Here is a 12,500-nt window from a genome sequence, read left to right as displayed (position 1 = left end):
TGATGAAGAATTTGTTCAGCGGTTTGATATTACAAACTGACGTCGCAAACATGATGATCGTTCGAGGTTATGTCATTGTTGACAATACCCACTTAATAAAATAACTCTTAATTCAAAAAGTTCTCCCGTACAACATCCGTAAAGGAAACGAAGTTAAGGGAAGGAGACGAAGAGAAGAAAGGGAATAGACGAAAAGAAAGCAGAAGTAAGAGAATTGAGAAGTAAGAAGAAAAGAGACGAGAAACGAAAGTAAGAGAATAAGAGAAGAAAAACGGAAAAAAGAAGAAAAGGAGATATGTGAAACGAAGGGAGTTGAACTGAAAAGAGAAGAGAAGAGAAGAGAAGAGAAGAGAAGAGAAGAGAAGAGGAGAGAAAGGACGAAGACCTGGAGTCTGGAATTAGTGAAGACAAACCTCCCGTTTACCCCAAGTCGAATCCAAGAGCGAGGGAGTAATTTCGGCAGCCGACCACCCGTGATATGGGGTATTTCCGCTGCTTGGCCTTAGAAATAACTCCTCCCCTCTTTCTCTAATCTCATCTCTCTCTCTCTCTCTCTCTCTCTCTCTCTCTCTCTCTCTGTTTGCTCATCGTTTTGTTTCTTTTTCTCTAGGCCAGTTTAATTCTAAGAAAACTTAAGATTATTTTTTTTTATCTTTCTCCCTCTCTCTCTTTGCATAGAACTTGAAATCTTTTTTACATCGAGCCAATTTAATTGTGACAAATTGTCCTCGATCACAGCAGTTATCGTAACTTTTCCGAAGGAGAATTTTCCCTTATTCACCAATCAGTGTTGTGCGATTATCAGAATAGTCCCCCATAAATCCAGGCATGAAAAACTGCATCATATTCTAGATCCCTTTTATTGCGTTGACCATATTTATAACAAGATAAAAATATCAAGAAAGAAATGGGTCCGCGAGAATTGAGGGGAGGACTGTGGGTGGTAGGGGCCCTTTCCGTATATATGGGAAGAACGGATCCGGATGCGATAGATCCTTTCCAGTCAGAGAAATGACTGATGGATTCAAACGTCGCTCGGAATGAGTCGTAGCGCCTTTGCTTTGCCGCTCGTCTTCTGATCACTTCAGTAAAGCAACTTTGGGTTTCGTCAGGCCTTGGATGGGTGACCTCGGATGACTGACAGATGTATTACGTTTTGGAAGTATCGCTAGACTCTCGATCAGCGTTATTGGGTGTGGTCAGGAATCGGAAAGGTGACCACAAATAAATGACAGTGGCTGCAGGCACGCAAGTCCCGTGACCAACCTGACGCAACGTGTAACAGACCTTAGGAGTTTGGTGTGTGCGACAAAGAGTTACAGAGGGAATCAGATTGGTATTAGCTGGCAGATGTAAAATCGATGGTACAGTCAAAGTACCAAATCCATCAGAGTCCAAACTTCACCTTCCTCGACGTATTTCATTGGGAGCTGATTTCTACAGTTAGTATGTGAGTTGAACAAGAATTTATCTGCTGTCAACCGAGGTATGGAAACACAGTTAAAGTTAAGTAAAAAAAAAATGGTTTATTATTATTATTATTAATAATTCACTTTCCAATAGTTGGTATTTTAGGATGTCCATCTCTTCTTAGCCTTCCTGACGTTCTTAGCCTGTCAGGGAATCCCGTCACAAGGTCTTTCCAGCTGGAATCTTCGACAGACTCCTGCGGATATATCCACAACATTTCCCTTGTTTCGAGGTCGCCGAAAGTTGCTGTCAGACAAGATTAAACCTTTCCAGGGAAGTTTTGTCCTGTCTTTAAGTTACCCTGTCTAAGATCTAGGTACCATCAATTTGACAGTTTGAGAATATACATACATGCATATATACGTACATACATACAAGCTGAGAAGCTTGAAGGTTTTACCATTCGGCCAACACCCCTACTTAGTACAAGTATAGAATCCACTCGGAGCATTGATTGCCTGATGGATGAGTCCTTGTTTACTCTGTATCAAAGTCAAAGGGCACTGGTTAGAATCCTGGCTGGAGTAGATGCACTTAGCATATCTTATATATAAAGCTAACAGTCGGACTATGTATGTATGTATGTATGTGTATATTCACTATAGATGGCGAAACTACTGGACCGAATTAAACCAAAGTCGGACCATACTTATATGTACATTTTATAGGGATGGTTTTAACTGGGTGCCGTTTTGATCCGGATATCCGGTCGTGCTACCTTCTTTATCATTATTCGGAGAGATTGAACTTTTCACGAAGATTCCAAATATGCTCTTACTTTACTTCTACGATGAAAAATAACGATGATATTACGGTGCAAACATTGCCGGCTTACGCTTGCCGGCTAGTACCATATATAATTCAAATTCAAATCGATGAGAAAACGGTATTTTCGGATATGTATATATATATATGCTATATACATACATCGAGCTACAAATGTCCTTTAATATCTAATTCACTCTACCTCGGAATTAATATATTTTCATATATGCTTAACCGAAGGGAATTTTATTAGGCGATAATAGATTATCGCCTAATAAAATTCCCCTTCGGTTAAGCATATATGAAAATATATTAATTCCGAGGTAGAGTGAATTAGATATTAAAGGACGTTTGTAGCTCGATGTATGTATATGAATCCCGGTAATGTGATATGACTTATACTAATGGCTACGTGCTGTCATAAGCACTACAACACTACCGAGGTCGAAGTGGGTTAATGATTGCTCAAGTCAGTGAATACCTGAGCGCGAAAGGTATTTGAGGGTGAGAGACGGCATTAACTATAGCCTCTTGCGGTGGTGGAGGGGGTAAAAGCTTCACTGACGTTCCTGGATTTGTATGGTGTCCTGGGTTCGCGCCTGGGCGCCGACAATTCTATTATCGCCTAATAAAATTCCCCTTAGGTTAAGCATATATGAAAATATATTAATTCCGAGGTAGAGTGAATTAGATATTAAAGGACATTTGTAGCTCGATGTATGTATATGAATCCCGGTAATGTGATATGACTTATATGCTATAAATGCTATAAGTAAATATTTATACACACACACACACACACACACACACACAACACACACACACACACATATATATATATATATATATATATATATATATATATATATATATATATATATATATATATATATATATAACTCCAATTTCCAGAGCAACAGCTCGAAGAACAATCCAAGGCGGGTCAAGGAAAGGCAGTATCCATATGCATTTTATTAAAATATATGCCGACGTTTCACAACCCCAGCTGAACTGTCTGTAGACTCCCGATGATAACTCCAGTTTATTGATAGCCATGTTCGCTTGTTTGCAGCCTAGAAAATGCAAACTATGGAGTTGTGAAACGTCAGCATATATTTTAATAAAATGCATATGGATACTGCCTTTCCCTGACCCACCTTGGATTATATATATATATATATATATATATATATATATATATATATACAAATACCGCTTTCTCATCGATTTCACTCTATTTTAGAAGTAACTTGAAATGTGAGACAAGTCTGATTCTACTTCTTTGATGGCTTGGCGTTGGTGTCTGTTGGTCGGCAGAGTTCGGAAGTTCTACTCCAGTCCCCATTTGACACAACTCACTATCTTTAAAGTGAAGTCCCGTGCTGGCATAAGGCTACTATATCTACATCAACAAATCCGAAGGGTTGGAATGGACTTCTGACACCTTTATGTCTGTACAGTTACATTTTGCCAGGCGATATTGAATTTTGGAGAAAAGATAAAATAAGATAAGAACACGTGAAATAAGGTTGCGTTATTGCACGAGAATTGAAAGAGAAAGTTTAAAACTTTTTCAACTGAAAATTCCTTTTATCAGTTATCCACATTTGAAACTTTTTCTCTCAAAATGGCTGTTGACAACCGAGACACAGGTCCTCTTTTCTCAGTCCGTTTAAACAAGAAAGTGATTTGCTGCTGCAATGCAATAATCTGTTTCTTAGGCTCCTCGCATTAAGGCTCAATCGATAACAGTGAAATAATTAAAGTGTCTACAAGTAAACCAATGAACATTTTGTAATAAAAGTTTTTGCAGCGAAACTCGCTAAGGGTTTTGCGATGAAATTTTGACAATGAAAGCTCTTGAAAATTGGCTCTTTAATGAAAGGGGAATGTATGCAACAAACAACTGTTCTAAAAAGATTCAAAACAACCTTTGCAATCGCCTACACCAGTTGTAAGAGAGAGAGAGAGAGAGAGAGAGAGAGAGAGAGAGAGAGAGAGAGAGAGGATTGATTAATGATATTATCCGGTAATATCAGCCTGACAAAGAGGATCTCAATTACTGCATCACTCTCGAAAGAAAAAGTGACCTGAGATTATCTTCAGTCGAGGAAAGAGAAGAAAATGCACCAAGAAAAGGAAGCTCAAGAAAGGGAAAAGATGATTTCCTTTTCTTAATTTTGTTGACATTCCTGATTCGTGACTTTAGCTTTCTTTTTCATTAACGAAAATCAACTTTGCTATTCAAGAAAGAACAGAAGATTCTGGGACAATAGGAAATCACCATGAAAGGGATAATTCAAGTCAAGATGAATGTTGTTGCACGGTTGATGTCGGTCCTTGTCATCTGCAGCCGTCATGTGCATTGCCAGTGGAATACCTGTACTGCTGACAACGGCCTCATCTGAATCATCGTTGTTGGGTAAAAGCAGGCCACCAAGTCTAGAACATATCCTGATAATCGGACAGATAACGATACTCTGCCACCTGAGTCAAATAGTAGGTCTAGAACACATGTCATAGGGCTCCTTGCAAACAACACCTCATTCCTAGCAACATCAGCTATAGCTGTACAAGAGGGAACAGCGAGTAGTACTACTGTCGAATATTCATGATATAGCTAAGCATATTGTTACCTACGCACAACTAATCCCGGTGTAAGGAGCGCAAGATAACGGCTGATCCATCAAATAACGGTTTAATATCTAACTTGAAATATCCGTTCAAAGATTCTATTAAAGTTCCGTTTTAGTGGGGAGCGAACAATCAGAAGAGGCGGTGCATCATTTGCATAAACACGCCACTTTCAATACGAGCGGTCTCATTGTTGGTAACGACCGGAAGCCACAACGTCCAGAGCATTTGTCTGTGGAACATCACAGGTAGGTCCGCGCTCATTGAAAACACCAGCAAGAACGGCTCTGGTGCTCATCATCTGAACGGTCATCCAAAAGCTTTACTACGAAGTTTTGCTTAGAACTCTGGTCTTTCAGATCACCCCGATCAAAGGTAGCGCTCAAAGCCCCATGAATGTCATCAGTCATCCTACTTCTGTCTCCAGATGCATCATGTCCTTGAGTTGCTACATTCCTTAATTAAATTTCAATGCATGCTAAGTTTTCTCCTTAAGGTGTGGTATGAGTCATCATAATCTATTCAAAATGCATTCTGGTGCACGTGCATCGCAAATCTTTTTTTAATATATGCTCTTTGTTCTGTTATTATTTTCAGAGTCACTTAAGCTAGCGTAATATATGTTATCGTCAAAGAAACAAGTAATTTTGCTTAATAGTGAGCAGAACCACAACTCTATATCTTCTTTATAATGTTAAGTTAGCACATGCACTTTTCTCATTCTTGCCGATTTCATATTTTTGTATTGTAATTTCTAACGTCATTTTCATCGGAAAAGGATTTTTGAGTTCCAACGGCGTCATCAGCTATGTTTACCTTTTATATTGTAAGTATATCGAAGCATGACTGGGATAAAGGTATCGCTAATGCAAAACTGCTTTTCAGAATGCATTTCAACTTTCCTTCTTCCCCCCTTGATTACAGAAGTATTGACCTATTCCTCCACTTTTTACCATAGAGCGTAAATCACTGTAGTGGCGTTCTCTGCCGAGCGTGTAGCCTCTGGCGGCCATATTGAAAGGTCTCGGTCCAGCTAATAGTACTATACTTTATTACTGTAATTAATTTTACCATAATTATTTTCATCTTTGTAACTATTATTATTATTATTATTAGTACTTGACCTAATTTCACAGAGAAAAACTTCCTTACAAAATCAGGTTGTGGTCAAGCCCAAAGCAATGTTTAGCATAAATGGTTCCTGTAAATTACAGGACTTCCTTTGCATATAGTCACTAAACACTAACTAAACAGCAATGTACACTCACTAAACATTAACATTCACAATATGCTTACACTCACTAAACACATGCACACACTATACATTTACTAAACACTCACACTCACTGTAAACTCACACTCAATAACACTAAACACTCACTGAATACTCAACATTCACTTAGGCACTTACTCTACACTAAATACTCATAAAACACTAAACACTCATTAAATACTCACTGTAACCCAAACACTCAGTAAACATTCACTAAATACTCATTATACACTATTTTTTTATAACATTTTCTAAGTACTCACTATACACTAAACATTCTCTATACCCAAAATACTCATTAAAAACTAAATACCTACTAAACCCTAGACACTCATTAATCCAATAAAGACTCATTAAACACCAAACAGTCAATGAACATTCACTAATCACTCCTAAGCACTCACTAAACATAGACTGAATACTGACACACTAAACACTAACATTTACTAAACATTCAATAAATGCTAACCACTCACTAAATACACACTAAACATTCACTAAACGCTAACATTCACTAAACCCTAAGCACTCACTAAAACATTCACTCAATACTTACACACTAAACATTCACTAAACACTAACATTCAAAAGACATTCACTAAACACTCACTAAATATTCACTGAACACTTAAACACTAAATATTCATTGAATACTTATTAAGAACTCACTAACATCTATAAAACATTCAGTAAACCCTAAACACTCACTAAACATTCAATGAATACTTACGCAAGAAAAATTCACTAGCATTCACTAAACCCTAAACAATTGCTAAACATTCACTGAATACTTACACACTAAACATTCACTAACACTTGCAAAATATTCATTAAACCTTAAAGTAAAAATTCACTTTACCATAAATATTCGCTAAACATTTACCCATTAAAATTAACAATTAAAAACTCATAATTGCACTAATTCTTGTCCAATTTTTGGGTTACCAGACCTTCATAGATGGCCGTAAGGCTTTGCAGCGCCGCCCTGGTGGAAGACCACCAAACTACGTAGTACTGGTATAAGGTTGCGACTCCAGGTATATAGCTGCTATGCTTCTTTCTGAAACAAGTACTCTGCTTTTATAAGTAATGTTGCTGTAGTTCAGACTTCAGCATAAACAGCATTTTCCATTTAAATCCCATATCTGGAACCCTCCAAAAGTAAAATTGCAATTTTTTTACTAGGATGAAATTCAGCTCTCTAATATTGAAAAGAAGTCACAAGTTCTCTGGTTAGATGTCAATTTTCTGATAGAAAGAGAGCTAGAATATGTTATTCGATTCACTGTAACCTGAAATAGATAAATCCTTGTCATGACCTTTTTCTCACCATATCCTTTTAATTACTTTAATTAGGAAGTGGTACTATATCATCACTACAATCATAATTACGATTATGTGTGTAAAGACATCTAGCAATCACTAGGCACAATTGTCTGCAATATAGATGCTAGTGTTAGAAGTCAAATGCCATAAGAGAAACAACTTATCTATGAATGTTACCAAAAGGAAAAGTCACTTCACATTCCCCTTCTGCATTGTCACTATTACGGAAAGTTTTTTCATAACTCCTAAGAAATAAGCGAACACGACAGGAATAGTGAAGAAGATACTTTTCATATGATTCATAAATCTATGAATTGTGCAGAAAACAGAACCCGGTCAGTTACCCAGTAGGCCCACTGGTGGATGTTGTTCATCCCTGCTTTCAACTCTCCTCACGTGTCTTCAATAAAGTGCATCACTAGAAGTCTGGTAAAGTTTTGATTTTACTGCCTTCAAGTATCAAAATAGAATGGAGTTGTTTATTTTTGTAAAACGCCTCAACAGTTAGTTGGCTTAGCTCATTTGATCTTACATGCTTGCCTCACTAGATACCGATTCTGGGTTCGAAAACCGAGCACACTCCCTTAACCCAATAGGCATCTCTTTAGCTTATTGTATGTTGTACTGGAGGTCAGTGAACTGCTGTGCTGTGTAGTAGAGAGAGAGAGAGAGAGAGAGAGAGAGAGAGAGAGAGAGAGAGAGAGAGAGATAGTAATAATAAACTGAAGTGATTGGTATTCAATCCAGCTACAAAATATCATATTGAGATTTACAACCAATTGAGACCTTCCATCAAATTCTATCTATCTGTCTGTCTGTCTGTCCGTTAGGCCGAAGGTCTCTGAGCAGTCCCTTTCTTTTGAGAGGCGTTCGCTTATCGACTACTCGACTGAATCTGCGTCCATTTCCTCACCTCTCGATCCCTTAGGATTTCTTAAGCTACAACTGGAAAATCTCGGACTCTGCACAAGAGATGCCGGAAGCTGTATATCTCCCTTATCTGAACGACCAGCTGAGATGTCTGAAGGCAAAGTCATTGATAGCACCATGAAACTGATGTCAAGTATTCGCTTTGCATTTCATCTGGTAACAATGGACTGGTGGAGGCTAAGTCCCATTTCTCCGGTTTTTGAGGAATCTGATGAACTGCTCAGTTTCCTCTTCGACTTGACTTCTCTCTCTGTTATTCTATTTCCTCTGTTTAGCTACTGCATTTAATGTTCTTTTAAACTGTCTAGCCAATTGTCCTTCCCTTTCCGGAGCATTACAGCTTCCTGTCCTCTGGCACTCCAAGGCTTTACCCTAACTGAAAAAAAGACTTTCTCACATGGTTCTCACGCCATGTGCTTAACCATTGGCAACACTCCAGTATTTCGAGAAAGGAAGATTTTATAGGAAGAAGGCGTGATCGGACCTCCAGCTTACCCGGGACACGTGCAAGATTTACCCCTCATGCATGAGTTGTTAACATTATATGCCTAACTTTGAACGTAACTTTAAACATGCTAAAATCTACAGTCAAGTAGAGCCTTGTTTCAACAACAAAAATCAAAATAAATATGCTATATTTTATTAGAAATAATTTTCCTATACGGTTTAATATGGACATTATTTATTTTTTACATTTTCATTATAGTAAATAGATTATAAATATCCTATCCTAAAATTCCTGTATCTTTAACTCAACGTGAAACACCTTTTTCAGATTTTTTAGGCTACTCCATACACCTTTCTTACCCAAACAACAACAACAAAGTAGTTTGTGGCCTTACTCCCCGAGTAAGTGAAAAAATGGTAATTCAAAGGTTTATGAAATGTTTATTAGTTGTTCGTTTTTTTTTCAATAGCATCGACCTAGATCCCAACGACAGATTTTTAAGTTTTCACTCCAGAAGATATTCTGTTATTATTCTTCAAAAGGAGATTCATCATAACACAGCACCATTGAGTTGTAGTTCTTTACAACTGTCTCGCTGGCAAGCATTTATCTTAATTTCTCTTAGACTCTTAGGGCCTCTATTTCCGTCTTCCTGCTGTGTTTATTTCAAACGAAAATCTTTCATAATCTCAGGATATTTGAGGCTTAGGGCTAATTATGGCTGGTAAATTATTTTTGTCATTATCGTCATCATTATCATCTCTCTCTGGTTTCATTGCATAGTATATGAGTACTGTGCACGCAAGGCTGAGCTGCTTCACGTCATCAGTTCGGGACATTTCAGCGCTCGTGAGAGAATCCAGTGCAAGGAAGGAATCACGGGAGAAAACTTCGCCCCTCGGAGAAGTCGCTCCCGGGAATCACTGCAGCAATCGCAGTGATGACAAAGATATGGAGTCGTCACTGAAATCTTAGGCTACATTAACTTGACGAGAATTCGTATGCAACGGTGAACAGATAATACGGTTCTATAACGATCTCGCTCACAGCAAAATATTTGCACAAACGTTAATTATTTAGACAATGTTATCACCATCATATCAAGTATACACAGCTATTACGAACTAACACTTTGTTATCATAATGCAAATGATATTTTTCTCATCAGCAGCAGCAGCAGCATCACAATGAAACAGCGCCAGTGCAACCATCCCTCATATAATGGCGTTAACGACTGCATCACTCAACATTATCCATGTTTCTGTTATTATCATCACTGTTCTTTTTGTTAACATTGTTGTTATTATCGATGTCTGTTATTTTCAGCTGAGATCTGCTTCCTAGTAAAGAGGGTAGCTCGGGGATTGGAATTACGAGACTCAGTCTAACAGACCAACCACTCCTTTTCCTAGGTTATGGAAGAAGAAATTTCAAATGTGTAAACATTGGTGAAGACTTCATGATAACCACCAACATGGATTCCTTCAATTAAGTAACGGTTAATTTCTTAGCAAATAATCTTTTAGCTGCAATTCAATCTTTGGATTGAATAAGACAGGAAAGTTTTTCCTTTTTATTCCGCGCATTTCCTCTCGACCCCTGCTTACAAAATTTGGAAAGACTGTGATAAGAGTATTTTCTCTCTCTCTCTCTCTCTGTCTCTCTCTCTCTCTCTCTCTCTCTCAAGGATCTGTACTTCTCAATACAAAAATAAAAACATGAATCTAAAAGGAAAAGGATCAGCCTCATTACCTTCCTAGAAAGTATTTCTGATCAAAATGAATTTAATGCTGAAAAAATTAAGCCCCAGAAATTAGAAATGAAAACAATGAAATTGAATGGGAGGCGAGCATAGGGGGTGTATATATATCTAAAGTTGTGATCTCTACACCAATACTATGTAGTTCGGTGGTCTTGCCCAAGGGCGGCGCTGCAAAGCCTTGCGGCCATTTTTAAAGGTCTGGTAACCTGCAAATTGATCAGGGATTAGTGTGATTGTGAATTCTTTTTTATCGTTAATGTTTTAGGAATAAGTGTTTAGCGAATTTTTAGGGTTTAGTGAGTGTGTTCAGTGAATGTTAAGTTTAGGGTTTAATGAATGTTTAGTATGTAAGTATTCAGTGAATGTTTACTGAGTGTTTAGGGTTTAGTGAATGTCAGTGAGTCTTTATTGAGTCCTTAGGGCTTTAATTAATGGTTAGTGTGTAAATATTCAGTGAATATTTTGGGAATGTTTAGTGTGTAAATATTCAATGAATGTTTTGTGAATGTTTAGTGTGTAAATACTCAGTGAATGTTTAGTGTCTTGGGATTAGTAAATGGTCTGTGTGTAAGTCTTTAGGGTTTAATGAAGGTTTTGAGCATGTTAGTGTTTAGTAAATATTTAGTGTGTAAGTATTCAATGAATGTTTGCTGTGCACTGTTTAAGTATTTAGCGGATGTTTAGTGAGTGTTTAGGATTTAGCGAATGTTAGTGTTTAACAAACGCTTAGTGTGTAAGCATTCAGTGAATGTTTAGTGATTGTTTAGGGTTTGGTGAATGTTTAGTGTGTGTTGAGTGAGTGTTTAGGGTTTAGTGAATGTTTAGTGTGTAACTATTCAGTAAATGTTTAGTGTGAAGTTTTCAGTGAAAGTTTAGTGAATGTTTAGAGTTTAGTGATTTTTTTAATGTTAGTGCTTAGCGTATGATTAGTGCCAAAGCACTTAGTGAATGTTTAGTGAGTGTTTAGGGTTTAGTGAATGTTAGTGTTTAGTGAATAATTAGTGAGTATGCATTCCGTGAATGTTTAGTGTGTAAGTATTCAGTGAGTGTAGTGAATGTTTTGTGAATGTTTGTTTTTAGTGAATGTATAGTAAGGATTCAGTGAATGTTTAGTGAGAGTTTAGTGAACGTATTGTGAATGTTAGTGTTTAGTGAATGTTTAGTGTGTAACTGTTTAGTGAGTGTTTATTGAGTAATGATTCTATGTTGATTTATTGTTTAGTGTTTATAGAGTGTTTAGGGGTATTATGAGCATTTAGGGTTTAGTGAATATTTAGTGTTTATTGAGTGTTTAGGGTTCAGTGAGTGTATAGTGTATAGTGAGTGCTTAGTGAATATTTAATGTATAGTGAGTACTTAGTGAATGCTTAGTGATTGTTTAGTGTTTAATGAATGTTTATGATTAAGTGAGTGTTTAGTGAAAGTTACTGGGTGTTTGGTGCACAGTGAGTATTCAGGGAGTGTTTAGTGTTTTATGAGTATTTAGTGTGCATTCGGTGTGTAGTGAGTGCCTGATGAATGTTGTGCATTGAGTGAGTGTTTAATGTTATAGAGTGTGAGTGTTTAGTGAGTGTGAGTGTATAGTAAGATTGTGAATGTGAATGTTTAGTGATTATATACTACTGTTTAGTTAGTGTTTAGTTACTGTATGCAAAGAAAATCTAGTAATTTACAGGAACCATTTATGACAGACAATGCTTAGATCCAAGAGCAGATGCTTAGGCCTTGACCACAATGGTTGGAGTGCTTAGGCCAACCTGTCTTTGTAAGGTAATTTTTCTCTGTGAAATTGGGTCCAGTAATAATAATAATAATAATAATAATAATAATAATAATAATAATAATAATAATAATAACAATAATAATAATAATAATAATAATAATAATAATGC

The sequence above is a fragment of the Macrobrachium nipponense genome, chromosome 8, assembly GCF_015104395.2.
Source record: "Macrobrachium nipponense isolate FS-2020 chromosome 8, ASM1510439v2, whole genome shotgun sequence".
NCBI lineage: Eukaryota > Metazoa > Arthropoda > Malacostraca > Decapoda > Palaemonidae > Macrobrachium > Macrobrachium nipponense.
This window is presented reverse-complemented; position numbering follows the sequence as displayed.